Here is a 15572-nt window from a genome sequence, read left to right as displayed (position 1 = left end):
GGAGGGCTAGAGGTAGACAGGTAATCCAAGACTGATGTGTCTCGGCCATGAGTTTTTTTAACTTGCATTTTAGAATGCCGTTGTGGCGTTCCACCAACCCTGCTGACTGTGTGTGGTAGGCACAATGGTGTTTCAATTTAATTTGGAAAACTGTAGACAGTTTTTGAATGATCTGATTGACAAAATGCGTGCCATTGTCAGAGTAGATGCGTGTAGGAAGTCCAAAGTGCGGGACGATGTGATTGACCAAAATTTTAGCCACTGATTGAGCATCCGGATGTGTCACCGGAAAGGCCTCAACCCACTTAGTAAAGGCATCTACTATCACTAACACAAACTTCTTTAGTTGTGCCGGGGTCAATTCGATGAAGTCCATACATATTGTATGAAATGGATAGGGGGGTGTTGGAAATGATGCCGGAGCAACTCTGACCCCTCCCCCGTGGTATTTAGCACATACTATGCAGGACAGACAAAAATGTTTTGCATATGCAATGAAACCCTTGGTCCAAAAAGTAAGGTGGATAATTTTAACCATAGCTGCAGGGCCCAGATGGGAAGGGCCATGCACAACTAGTGCTGCATACTTTAAAAGATTAGTAGGCAAAACATATTTATTATTTGGTCCCACATAGATTCTCTTGTTCTGTCTAACACCATACCTAGTCCAGCGTTGTTTTTTCTGTACTGTGCTAAGTTCCTGCATGACTTGTAAGGTTTGCAAATCAAAGTTATCTGTTGGTTGTAATTCTGTAGGTGTGGTTTCAAGTGAAAAGGTACTGGACATAGCTGCCTCTTTGGCTGCTTTGTCTGCTGGGGCATTACCAAGTGATACTGGGTCCTTAGCACGGGTATGAGCAGCGCATTTACAGATGGCCAAACCCCGTGGCCGTTGGACGGCTTGTAGTAATTCAAGGATTAGTTTTTTGTGCATGATGTTTTTCCCCGAGGTTGTAACCATCCCCCTATTTTTTCATTGCTGAGCAAACACATGTACCGTAGAGAAGGCATATTGACTATCCGTATAGATAGTGACATTCCTGTCCTCGAAGGAGACATGCCCTTGTCACAGCAATCAGTTCCACTGCTTGAGCGGATAAGTTCCGTCTTGCCTCTATTATCTGAGTTGCAGTAGTAACTGCATACCCTACCTGCGTGGTGCCTGTTTCTGTTTTGCGTGCTGACCCATCTACAAACAGTGTCCAGTCCGCATGTAGTAAGGGTTGATCTTTAAGATCCGGTCTTGGTAGAACTTTAGAATGTATGAGATTTAAGCATACATACGGGATACCGTCTTCAGCAATGGGTAGAAATGCCGCTGGATTTAAGGTAGTGCATCTCTCAATTGTCATGTGTGGCTGTGATAACAGCGTAGTCATACAAGATAAATGTCTGCTAGGTGACAGAAATGTTAACTTGTCCTGCAGAAGGATGACTGCTACAGAGTGCGGGACTTTTAACGTAAGATCATGGAACAATACCAATGTGGCAGATGCTTGTACCGCCAAAGCGGCTGCAATTACTGCTTGCACACAGTGTGGTAATGCTCGTGCTACTGAGTCTAATTGGCTAGAGTAAAATGCCAATGGTCTTAACTTATCTCCATACATTTGCATTAAAACAGATGTCATAAATCCCTGCTTGCAATCTACAGTCTGTATAAAGGTCTTACTGTAATCTGGAAACCCCAATGTTGCTGACCCAGCTATCAGTTGCTTGATTCTAGTGAATGCCTGTACTGCCTTGTCTGCAAAAATTAAGTCTGATAGTGGGTGCACTTCTTCGGCATAGTTGGGAATCCAACTACGACAGAAGTTCGTAATGCCTAAAAAGGACATCATTTCTTTTTTTGTAGTTGGCATGGGGGCTTGTAAAATAGCATTTTTTCTACTGTCATTTAATCGCCTGCCCTTCCCAGAGATAGTATAACCCAGGTAATGTACTTTTAATTTACAAAATTGTAACTTAGACTTATTTACCTTATGTCCTTCGTGTGCCAGAAAGTGTAGTAGTCGAGTAGTCTTGGACTTACAGAGTTCTTTCGTAGTCGCGGCCAGGAGGATATCATCCACGTACAGCAGTAGGTGGCACCCTTGGGCGGGTTGGAACTGAGCCAAATTGGTGGACATCTCTTGTGAGAAGATGGTCGGACTGTATCCCTGCGATAACCTGGTATAGGTATAACGCTTACCCATAAATGTAAATGCAAACCAAAATCTACTATCTTCCTGCAAGGGAATAGAGAAAAAGGCATTACTGATATCAATTACAGAAAAGTAGTTATCCATAGGAAGGATATCGTTCAGCAGAATAGACGGATCCGGGACTATGGGGGCCCGAGGTACCACCACGGCATTTATTGCCTGTAAGTCTTGTACCATCCTCCATGTCCCATCCATTTTTTTTTTACTGGAAATAAGGGTGTATTACACGGTGAGTCTGTGCACAGAATTAATACTCCAGCTTTCAAAAGTGCTGTGATTACTGGTAAAATGCCCTCCTCTGCCTTTCTGCTCAAGGGATACTGCCGTTTATGAGGTCTAAATTCTGACTTGGGTGTAATCTTTACCTGTCCTGCCATTCTAATCAGTCCGATATCGTGCTGACCCTGCGACCATAATGAGTTTGGAATTGTCTGCAATTGAGATTCCTCCATGGGGGTAAGGAGACATAGTCATAATGTCCCAGGGGATTGTATCGGTTCGTCTTCCCAGAGGTGCACGGTCGGTCTGGCTTGTGTAACCCAGTTAAGTTTTTGAACCTGAACGCCTTTACCTGCCAACTGTTCTGGTGTCCATCCTACCCATTCAGTTATTTTTTTACCCACGAGGTACCAAGACATTCCTTCACCCTCCGTGACTGAAATATGTGTGGTTAATTCATTCTTATACAGCAGCTGCATATCCCTTGTAAGGCTACATGTGACTGCAGAATTACCTAGTGTGTCCCAAAAAAGGCTATGCAATACTAGTTTGGTGACTTTAAAACTAAGAAATTTCTTTTCATATTCTAAATCAGGTCCGGCACATCTTTTGTAATACATTGTGCAATGTAATGGATGTGACACCTTCGGATTTGTTATGCCGTATTTGCTTAATGCCAAATTTGTAAGAGCTGTCACTACACTCTGGGGGCCTGTCTCTATTAAATCATTACTATACCAGTAATGTAGGTCTCCCTGCCCCTCTAATAGCATTGCACTATTCGGTTTAATTTTCCTTGCCACCATCCCAGTGGAGGTTGGGACGGCTGCTATGCCGAACACTTGCATTAAATCTCTTTCTAGTAAATGTACTGGGCAGATTTTTGAAATTATTACTCGGAACCATATGGTTTGGTTTGTCTCTGGGTCAGTAAACCACAGAGGTTTGGACAATGGCTCTTTGTAAATACGACCATTTGCTGCTTTTACAAGCACATATTCATCTGAGGTAACATCGGATGATATGGCAGTACTTCTGACTAACGTTCGTGAAGCCCCTGAGTCACAAAGAAATTCTATGTCTCGGCCCTCAACTTGCAATGTGATCACTGGTTGGGATTCCAATTGCGTAGTTGATGCTAGTGCTGTTAGATTTACCATTTGATATTTCTCATTTTCTGCCATTTCCTGTCCCCACCCATCGTCTTTACTTGTACCTTCTTCCCCATTTTTACTTTCTTCTTCTTCCTCATACTCTCCATCTACATCTTTTTGACCATTATATAGTCATGCGGTACCACCGGAAGCAACCATTGGTTTCTCCGGTCCTCTGCAATCTCTGGCGAAATGTCCCTTCTTACCGCACTTAAAACATTCCCCCCTCTTTTGCCTACCTTCGAAATCCTCAGAATGACTTACGCCTCCCCGTCCTCGTCCTCTTTCCCTGCCACACCCTCTTCCGTGGTTTGCGGAACCCTGAACTAACATTAAAGTTCCATCTTCACTAACTGTAAAAGTCTGGGCTTGTTTATCTTTTTTTTCCTTCAGATATTTCTCAGCATGTCTAGCATACTCCATAAGGGGCTGTAGATGCGCTGTCCTGTGTGTGATCATATGTTTTTGTATAAAGTTACCAATGGCTGTCTGGCAGCCCTTTAGGAGTGCATTTTTCAATTGCTGTTCATAGGGCGAGTCATTTTTCTGATTTTCTACCTTAATTAACCCACTATGAGCATCAAAACATTGTGTGAGACGATGTAGATAATAGGTTCATAGGTTCATACTAGGCTATCTGCTCGAGGGCATTTACAAGCCTAGCCCATCGTTTTGTGGCTTACGCCACCCCTTTAGTATGGGGAACTATACCCATTATTTTGCTGTGCCTCTGTCGAGCAGTGACACTGAGGTAATCCCTGGGGTATATCTGCAATCTCCCATCCATTGGTCAAGATTTCTCTTGAACAAGGCCAGCAAGGTGCTCTGCCTCACATGTACCAGGATTTTGTTCCACAGCATAGGGAGTCTTTGGGTGATGAATCTATCCCTCCAGCACGTCCTATTAATAGCCGTGTCAAGGTTTAAGTCTCCCGCCCTTGTGGCTCTGATGGATCTAGATTTTTTGAGGTGAAGCATATTCATCAAATCTGGGTTTGACATGGCCTTGTATGTTAGGCAAAGGTCACCTCTGAGCAAGCGGTAAGCGACTGAATAAAGGCGTAATTGTCTACGGTTTTGTCATCTGATTGAACGCATTGATTAATGCAAGTCCAATCTGCCTTGGGCTTCCAATGTTCTTCTATTTTATCTAAGAGAGTCTTTATTCTAGTTCTGCACACTTGGAAGTTTTATTATCTTCCTTTTTAACAAAGTACACATCTCTTTCACTTGAATTACCACACCCTTTTTTCAAATTTTGTTCCCTATGTCTTTTATTTGCTTTCTCCAGCCATTTCTGTGCCTGGGGAAACCCCACCTTCTTTTGATTCCTTGTCTTATTTCCTGCCTGTTTGCACAGTAATCTTACTAGATTTTGACATTCTGACTTATTTAAACATCCACTAAACCCATGATCTTTTTTTCATTTATCTAAATATTTTACGTTCTTTGGGTGTAAATCAAACATAAACGTTTCATCTTCAGATTGTCGTCACCTTTGACGCAACTGGTTCCTGTTCCCATTTCTCTTAAGAGAAACTATTCCTGTTCCTGAGATCTCTTGTATATGGAATTTATTCACATATACTCCTTATACTTTGAGAAAATTAAATTTCTCCCTTGACTAGTCCCTTAAAATTTAGACAAAAATTCCAATCAGAAACAACAAAAAAATAGCATTTTGCTTACCTTTGTGATTCCTCTGCCCTATTTCGTTGCCACCTCACGGACTGAATCTGGAAAGAGTGACTGGCCTCTAATTTCGACCTGTTTCAGTCGGAGGTCTTTCGTTCGAGGAGAGCCTGATCTCTCTCCACCTGCGCAGGTTTTCAGCCTCTCTTTGTTCGATTCGCGCGTGCAGGCCGCGCGTTGCCAGTTATGTCGAAAGATTTTACTCTTCTAACATATTCTGGAAGAATCACACCAAGTTCTTGTAAGCAAGTAAAACAGCTTTATTTTACATGCATGGAGACCTGCTACATGATGGTAGTATGCCAGCAGTCTGGTTACTTGTACTTTGAGTTCTCCTTATATAGACCCTCCTGCACGTACATACACGTAGCACACAGAACATTCATTAGAAGTGATAGTTTGATTACTTGTTTTTACCAGCCAGTACCACAGTTATTCTTGCACCATTAACTTTCTTATCAGCAGTTTAAGATTAACTTCTGCATTCCTCAGTCATCAACATTTTCCAGAACATTTCAGTTTGCACGCAGTGAACATTTTTCTGCTTAACCCTTTATATACAGAATACAAAATATGTTGACTTCAGTATTTTTCCACAATATATATATATATATATACACACACACACACACACACACACACACACACACACACACACACACACACACACACACACACACACACACAAACACACACACATAGACACTCAAACACACACAAACATATATATAATATAAGTATATATACTAACTCTGAGATTGCACAATCCCTGGGGAAAGGGAATATTGTTATACCCAGGGATTGTCAGTTTTGCATACCTATTGACCATTTGTCTGCATCAACCAAAGAGGTGCAATGTTCATTTTATTTAATGTCGCACACACACACACACACATATATATATATATATATATATATATATATATACAAATTCCTGACTAAGGTGCCTTCTGTGTGGAGTCTGCATGTCCTCCCTGCATTCACTTGGGTTTCATCTGGGTAACAGTGAATTCTGACAGAATGACCCCCACATAGATAAAGAAACAGACATTTGGAAACTCGAAATCTTGTGGGTAATTAGTTCTATTTTCTCATATATTATACCGAGAGTCTCTGAAAGGTCATACCAATGTAAGGTACTTAATGTCATGTTTTCCAGGTTAGTCATTCATCTCATTCTTTCCTTAATTATGGAAAGGCATGAATTGTTGAACCCCTTTTGTGTAGGACAGCTTATTTACAGTTATTTGCAATGCCCAGTGGTAGCTCCTAATTTGGGTATGTAAGAATGGAAATGTCATCACTGTTACACTGGTAATAACTGTGCATCCAAAAGGTAAGATCGACTCATATGATCTTTTATGGACATTGACGAATCAATGGTAATGTTACACAGTTAATTCATGACTAATTTGAATGTTTATACAAAGAAAGGGGGTATATCTCTCAACAGGCCAGAATTTTGCAGAATGTCCAGATTTTTACCTCATATTTTTTATCTGTCCCTCAAACAAATTGTGGAGTTTCTTACAGATCATTGAGGATTTTAGACAGTAAATAATGACATACGTTTGAGTCTCAGACTTTATAACCTTCGGAAAATATGTATCACCTGTTATTCTAGCAAATGTCTATGATCATAAGAACAATATTTGAAATCTGTCCCTATTTTGGGGCCTTTCTCCTCCAATTATATTTGGCTTTGCTCAGATTTCTTGCCCTGAGAGATAGGTAAGGGGGCACCAGGTTCCATTTTGAAAACTGTTTTCTGAGAGTTGCCATGAAGCTTTCTGCTGTATAACAACAGAATGTTGCGCATGTATCAGTATCACACTGCATGCTATGGGGTGGTTATCGACTGGGTAAATGTGAAATAATGGTAGATAAGTAGCTTTGACTGTAGTGTTATTACTTCTGTGTTTCATTTACCTTCTGGATTACAACAACATAAAAGGGAAGTCCAGAGACAGTGCAAAACAGATTGTACATAAGACAGGAGCATCAAAGGTCAGCATACTATATTTAAATGTTATAAAGTTGGATCAAAGCCACTTCAGTCAGAATTCCATCGATGTTCCTAACATCTCACTGCATGGGCTGGATTTGGGCCATCAAAAAGTCACTGGTGGGCAAGTATTTAATATTATGCAGCTAGCCTTTCCCAGCAGAGTGTATTTTAGGCCTTAGAGTGATACAGATGCCAGGCAGAAGAAAATCACTTTCAACCACTGAAGATATCTTAGGTCTTTAGGAAAAGTAAGTAGATGTCTAGACAGCATAACATTTGTTTAAACAAAATAAGTTTCCAGCACATTAGTGGGAACAGATTTTTTGGGGGGAGGGGGTGCAACTTGGATATCTGATGACAGAATTAGTACAACGAGGGTAAAAGCAGTAGTGTGAATATTGCAGACAGACCTACAGAAGCAAAAAAAGTTGGGAAGAGCTACAAGCATAAGGGAATATAACTCTTTCAGCTATTTTCAAGTATTAAAAGACAGCTTTTATCCATTCCAATAAATTAATACTCATAGGTTGTATACTCTGGCTATGAACTTGTATTGACTATTTTAGGTGAACAGAATATTACGCAAGACATCACTGGTGCTGAATGGTGATTTAACAAAACCCAATTTCATGCCTGAAATGGAAACCTTTATTTTAACATGACAGTGGAAATCAGAACTAGTGCTTTAATATGAGGCTATAAAGATAACTGCAGTAAATATGTTAAAGCTTTTTGTACTGGTTTGGGGAACATAATCTTTTGCAACATGGAGCATATGCTTAGAATACCATGTGCTATTATGTAACATGAAAGCAACACATGACTTTCCTGATAAAATGATATATCAGGAAAAAAAAATAACAGGACAAGGGATCCTAAAAATGACCTTTACACATAGTCCTGTCAAGAAGTAACACCATCATCCATGCTGTGGTTTCTCCTTGGTTTTGATAAAAGATACAGTAGACTCCCTCTTATCTGACCACTCTTTAACCGGCCATCAAATTTCTGTCATATCTCTATAACAGAGAAAAACGTCACTTTTGCCTCCTTTAGGCTAAACAATGACAGACATTTGAGTTTCAGACTTCATAGTCTTTAAAAAAATGCATAGTAACACAAATACTTTTATTCCAGCTGATTTATAAGCTATAAATGCTATTTTATATGCTTTTTCTGATTACTAGGTTCATAGGTAGGTACTAGGCTATTGGCTCTAGGGCCTATATATGCCTAGCCAAAAGGTACCCTGGCTTTCGCCACACAAGAAAGTTATTTTCCTGTGCCACTGTCAAGCAGAGCCACAGAAGTGATCCCCAGAGTGAATTTCCTATCTCCCATCCAATCATCAAGATTTTTGTTTGATATAGATAGGTAGTTCCACAGTATGGGAAGTCTCTGGGACAGGAATCTATCCCTCCAGCATGTTCTGTTTATTGTGGTGACAAGGTTTAGGTCCCCAGAGTGTCTAGCCTGGAGGGATTGGGATTTCTTTAAGTGGAGCATGTCCAAAAACTTTGGGTTTGACATAGCTTTGTGTGTTAGGCAGAGATCGCCTCTGAGTAGGCTATATGTGATGGAGTAAAGCTGCAGTTTTTTGAGATGGTCTGTGTAGGGCATCTGTTTGAGGCTGGTAATCCTCTTTGTGAGGTATTTCTGCAGCCTTTCCAGTTGTTATAGATGTCTTGTGAGGTACATACCAAAAGGGGAGTTGTACTCTATAATGGGTCTAATGAGTGATGAGTAGAGGGGAACAATGACTTCTTTTTTCCTGGATGAGAAACATTTTGTGATGAGGTGTGCCACGTAGAAGGATTTCCTGACTACTGTGGAAATGTGATTATCAAAGGAGAGACTACTGTCCACCTGTGTCCCAAGGTCTCTTATCACACTTTTGGTGTTAAGTAGACTACCACCTATGTGGTAGTTCAGGGGTACAGAGTTTTTCCAAAAGGGATGACAATGCACTTTTTGGCACTGAGCTTGAGGCCATGGCTTTGACACCATGCATCTGTCTCAGCGAGGCCCTTTCGTAGGATGTCCATATCTTTTGAAGTTTTGATTATGGCTCATAGTTTGCAGTCATCTGCAAACTTCAATAGCCAAAGACCTTCTGTGTTAGCCTGTACTTCAGAGAAGTAGATACCAAACAGGAGAGGACCTAGGACTGAACCCTGTGGTACTCCATTTGTCACTGGTCTGAAGTTGGATATGGAGTCTGCTACTTTTACAGTGTGGGTTCTGTCAGTGAGCCAGTTGGCAACCCATCTTGTGACATAGGAATTTATACCTACTTTAATGAGTTTATCTATAATTCCAGAGTGGGGGATGGTGTTGAAAGCCTTGGCAAGATCTATAGAGGCTGTGTGAATCACCTTACCCTCATCTACGGCTTTGGTGACTGCTTCAAAGAAGCCTATCAGGTTTAGGAGACATGATCTGCCTTTTACAAATCCGAACTGGGTGGGTTCCAGAGTTTGGAGATTACCAATGTCATTGTTTATAAGTTCCATGATGATACATTCCATAGCCTTGCAGACCAAGCTCGTCAGGCTAATGGGGCAGTAGTTTCTGGGGTCCATGGTGGCTCTCCCTTTGTGGAGTGGGATAACCATCACTGTGGGCCAATCAGTGGGCACATAGCTTGAAGTGAGACTATGATTGAACATGGTACTTAGGTGGGCTGCCGTTTCATTCTGTAGTTCATGTAGAACGCAGCCTGGGATGTTGTCAGGTCCCATGGATGCTGTGCTCTTGGCTTTGGAGAGTGTGTTTTTTTACCTGTGCAGCCATGATTACAGGAACTTTGCATTCTTCCAGTATAGAGATGGGCCCTTTAGGGGATGGGGGGGTGGTAAAGTTAGCACTGTACCTATCTTCCAGGATGTCGGCAATATCAGTTGGTTCTGTATATTTAGTGCCATTGTGCCCTAATATGTTTATCCAGCCTAAGGTCCTGTCCCAGTGAGACCACATAAGAGGGATTCTACTGTATACACAAATTGACTTTGAAGTTCCTGTGACAATTTGAGTAGTTTAATCTCAGTAAATGACGTAGGTTCCATGTTTTCTGGTAGTGTTGTCAGTGCTGTGTCAGCAGTCTTTTTTTAAAACTCAAATAATGAATGTGTTTATTGGAGACATTATTTTTTATGTTGGTCTTAATAAAGTACTAAAGACTTTATTGCAAGACTGACTCTTGAAAAAAAGTGAAGCAGAAAGCATTGAGAAACGTTTTAAGGGCTGTACAGACTGCATGCCTATATTGCCAAAATTCACACCTATATCTTTATCTGGATTGCCTTGTTGTTAATCATTATTCAGTATTCCAGTTATTCTCACAATGCCCCAGTTGTTCTCATTTTGTTATCTATTTCAAAAGCATACTGCAGCAACCACATCCTTAATAAAATATTTGATATGTATTCCAAAGTTCTTATTCAACTTTAGAAATGACATCTTTCAACAGATTTCTTTTTCATTTTTAAGGAAAGTCTCTTTGGATATAAATGAAAACACAGATTATACGCCTCTTCCTCCTTCTCTTTCCATCTTCTTTTCCAGAGATGGCAATCTTTGTGTTTGACTCTTACTTGGAAAATGGCATTTTAGACAGTGGCTTAGACCCTGTTGTACCTTACAGATCTCTGTTTCTCAGTTTAACTACCAATTCCAGTTGGACATGCTATACCTTACAGATCTCTCTTTTGCAGACTGACCACCAGTACCTTCAGCAGTGACTGCACAGAGTCAGCAGAGCCGCATTGTATGTAACAATGACTCACCCAATTGTGAGCCCCAGCACTGATGGGTCATTTGCCATTTTCTACTTATTTGGTTTGCTCTGATTTTGGATCTCTTGTAATCATAATTATCAGTTCCTTTTTTTATGACAAGGAAATAGTCAATTGCCAGTCCTTTCTTTTCTTATTGTTTGTACATTGCCCACAAGCATTAACAGTAATACAGTATTTACTATATATTACCCACAAGCAGTAACAGTAACATAGTATTTACTATACATTGCCGACAAGCAGTAACAGTAATGCAGTATTTACTATACACTGCCCACAGGTAGCAGCAGTAATACAGTATTTACTACACATTGCCACAAGGAGTAAGAGTAATACAGTATTTACTAAACAATTGTCCACAAGCAGTAAGAGTAATACAGTATTTATTATACACTGCCCACAGGCAGTAACAGTAATACAGTATTTACTAAACACTGCCCACAGGCAGTAACAGTAATACAGTATTTACTATACATTGCCCACAAGCCATAAGAATAATACAGCATTTACTATATATTGCACATAAGCAGTAACAGTAATACAGTATTTACTATACACTGCCCATGAGCAGTAACAGTAACACAGTATTTACTATACATTGCCCACAAGCAGTAACAGTAATACAGTATTTACTATACATTGTCCACAAGCAGTAACAGTAATACAGTGTTTACTATAGATTGCCCACAAGCAGTAACAGTATTTACTAAACATTGCCCACAAGCAGTAACAGTAATACAATAGTAACTATACATTATCCACATGCAGTAACAGTAATACAGTATTCACTATACATTGTCCGCAAGCAGTAACAGTAATACAGTATTTACTATACATTGCCCAAAAGCAGTAACAGTAATACAGTTTTACTATGGATTACCCACAAGCAGTAACAGTAATACAGCATTTACTAAACATTTCCCACAAGCAGTAACAGTAATATAATTTGTACTATACATTGTCCACAAGCAGTAACAGTAATACAGTATTTACAATACATTGCACACAAGCAGTAACAGTAATACAGTATTTACCATACATTGCCAATGAGCAGTAACAGTAATACAGTATTTACCATACATTGCCCACAAGCAGTAACAGTAATACAGTATTTACTATATACTGCCCACAAGAGTAACAGTAATACAGTATTTACTATACACTGCCCACAGGCAGTAACATTATTACAGTATTTACTATACACTGCTTGCAAATACATCTGGCAGTTAGTGCAGAGGGATAAGGCTCTAAACTGTTAATGAGCTCTTTCTGTAACCAAATTGTACCAGGTTTAATTCCTTTTACCTCCATTTGTCTGGAAATTGACTTTGCATAAATCACTTAACCAGACACTGCTCCCAGGTCACCCCTGAAAAGGGACAATTCTTCCTTTGGATACAAAAGTTGAGTTATCAAACACCTCAACATGTTTAATAAAACATTCTCCACAACTGAAATAAATAAATAAAAATTATACAGGTGTTAAACTGGATGAATTTAGAAGTAGATTTGAAGGGAGTAATACTCTTAAATTCAGGAGGTGTACGTCCCAAAAAGCATTTAGTGTAAACACTAGTCTTGTGAGATGCAAGTAAGTTACTTAGAGTTCCTATCAAATTTAACCTTTGCTCTCAGGGAGAGATGAAAATACATTGCAGTTAATGTCAACTGAAATGCTGTTTCTGACAGTCATACAATAACACTGACTGTGCTAATCCTTAAAGCCACTCAGTTTCCAACACCCATCTGTTGAGTCTTTTCCCAGGTCCATCAAATTTCATTCTGCCATTAGCATGTCTCCTACCACTCATGTAACTGTAACCACTGGATTTTTAGCACCCAATATGGTACTTTCAGATATCTTATGACAAGTGTGAGCATCAATGCAGGAGGCAGGCAGAAAAAATAAAAAGCTTAGGCAACTGCATCTATGGCCTGCTAAACATTATTTGAAACCATTGTATGTCTGCAGAAACTGAGCCTGCATCTTTATTCTCAGTTTACTGATAAATGAGAGAAACAAGGAACGTTCTTGTCTATCCCGCCACATAATATACAAGATATGGAATGAGTGCTGCGGTGAGAAAACACCCTGGAGGTAAATCAGTTTGTCACAAAATAAAAGGCTCTTTCTGGTTGATTGCACTATCTCTACTGTACTAAGAAGACAGTTATTTATAGTCCAAATATTGAAAATTTTTTTTCATTGTTTGGTTTTGTTAAGCTGTTCTCTGCTTTAATCTTTTAGAGAACCAAGCTGCAGTCATATTCCTCTTTTTCTTCTGCACTAATTAACACAAGAATACAAAAACAAATTAATGTAGGTCTTTTACATAATGTTGTTGCAAACATCAACTCCTCTAAAATATTTTTAGCCCTTAGGCGTTAGACACAATCTGACAGGGCACAGGAGATAGGATAATAACTTATTTGGCCAAATGTTGCAATAATGTGGGAGCCCGCTATTTATGTTTTTGTAGCATTTCAAACCACACAGCATGTTGTTTCACTAAGATTTTCTTTACGCAGTCACTCACTAGCATAAAGTCTTATCACAGAGGAAGGAAAAGTGCTTATCTGCTTGTTTCCTGAGGTGAAGTATTTGATCTTATGTACTGCTGTGAGTTTGGTGAGGTGGTTCAAGCAATGAGTGATGCGATAAACCTAGAGGTGGTGAGCCCTTTGGGAGGAAGGGAAAATCATAGGGAAGTGGTCCCCTGCTGTGAAGGCAAAGTACATCTTGTGAAGCTATGGCAGGCTGTAACACATGCTCAGCAGGCAGGCAGGCATTTAGGACTGGTAATACATGTGTATATATTCCTAGCATGATGTTGTAGGCAGAAAGATGTTTTGAGTTGAAATGGCTTAGTAAGAATATTGGAAATGCCACCGTTCCAGCTGATGGTGAAGTGTCCTTTCCTTACTGAAGAAAACAACTTCAAAATCCCCCTTCTCCCCCAAGTGCAGCACTGACAGCATCTTCCTGGCAGTCAACTATGACATCTTTCCTGAAATTGACAAATAGCACCACTCTTACTCTTTCATCACTGAAATATGACACCTATACCCTATTTTTACCGTTCATTCAGTGGAGCAGAATACGACTTGTCCATTCTGCACTAAAGCAAAATATTCATATAGTCCAGATTAGTGTTTAATAGTCATAGAGATTACTGCATGCTTGGGCAATATAAGAATAGTGATTCGTGCAGAACAACATAAAGGTACAGTGTGGCACTACAGCCTGGATCAGTGCTCTAATGTTTAATGCAAGATGCTTAATGGTGCTACATTTGAGTTGGCCACATCCCTTCACATTATTCAATTCAGCGGCAAACATAAGATCAAGAAAGGTTCTGGATAACAATAACTAGGTTGCACTATGTTGCAACTGGGCTGGGCATAATGCCCCTTGCTTTGATTTCCTTTTGCTCTGCCATTTCTCGATGTGTGACTTGCCAGAGCCAAGACTTGTTGTATTAGACAAAAAAAAAAACAAATAAATGAGAAAACAGACATATAAGGCAAAATCCCTTTCCTATAAATAGGAATAAGAGTAATAAAATGCTTTAGAAAACATTACAGAGCTGATACTGGAGTAGAACAAGAGGGGATATTTGAGGTGGAATGTTTGGCTACTTGTAAATTAAGCTGGATTTTATCTTTGCTTTGTGCTTTATTTTATTTTAATCACTAAATCTTGGTGACTTTATTCATATCAACATAGACAGCTGAATTCTAAAAAAAGCATGCAATGCAAGATTTTATTTTTTTCTCCCTAAGTTAAAATATTGAACCTTTTTTTCAGCATTATACTTTTTAAGTGCACTTACTAAATTTTTGCCCATAGATACCTATGTTGTTGTTATTGAGAAAAATAACAGGTTAGAGACATAAAAAAAAAAAAACACTTCAGTAAAGAACGATTGTTTGCAGTCAATGAAACTGAAAGTAAAGAGTCCCAGAATGTTGTTGTAGTCAATTGATAGTGACTGGTTATGTGGCAGAAAAAAAAAACATATTTTTAAAAGGATCTGCTGTCCAGTAAATAGCAACAATTTTGGTTACAGAATTATATTCATTTTCAAGGAGGAGTTGTCTGATAAGGAGAAAAGAGGAAGAAAATGCAGAGTGCATAGGGACTATTTAGGGGACCGAAGTAACATATATTCTAAGGAAGAGCTGCTTATTTGTAAAAGAAAATGTAGGGATGATCTTTATCAACGTACTTAAAAGTTTAGCTCTTCAGAAGCAGGCAACCACATCTTATTGAGATCTATTTCCTCATAATGACGAAAGCATATTAACTAGTTCATAAGACAGATGTGAATCACTTGTGTTTAGTGCAACGCACAGCACAAATTGTAAATTAGCACAGGCAGTCGCTGTACATTAGGTGTAGGTAATGCAGAGACAGAGCAGCCATGCAAGGAGCAAAACAATATATTATGCAGCATTTTCAAAGGACTGCATAACGATATAGAAATAAGGAGCTGTATGC

This window comes from Protopterus annectens, chromosome 9.part0 (genome assembly GCF_019279795.1).
Source record: "Protopterus annectens isolate FY-2018-M chromosome 9.part0, PAN1.0, whole genome shotgun sequence".
NCBI classification, from domain to species: domain Eukaryota; kingdom Metazoa; phylum Chordata; order Ceratodontiformes; family Protopteridae; genus Protopterus; species Protopterus annectens.
Note: the sequence above shows the minus strand (reverse complement) of the source record.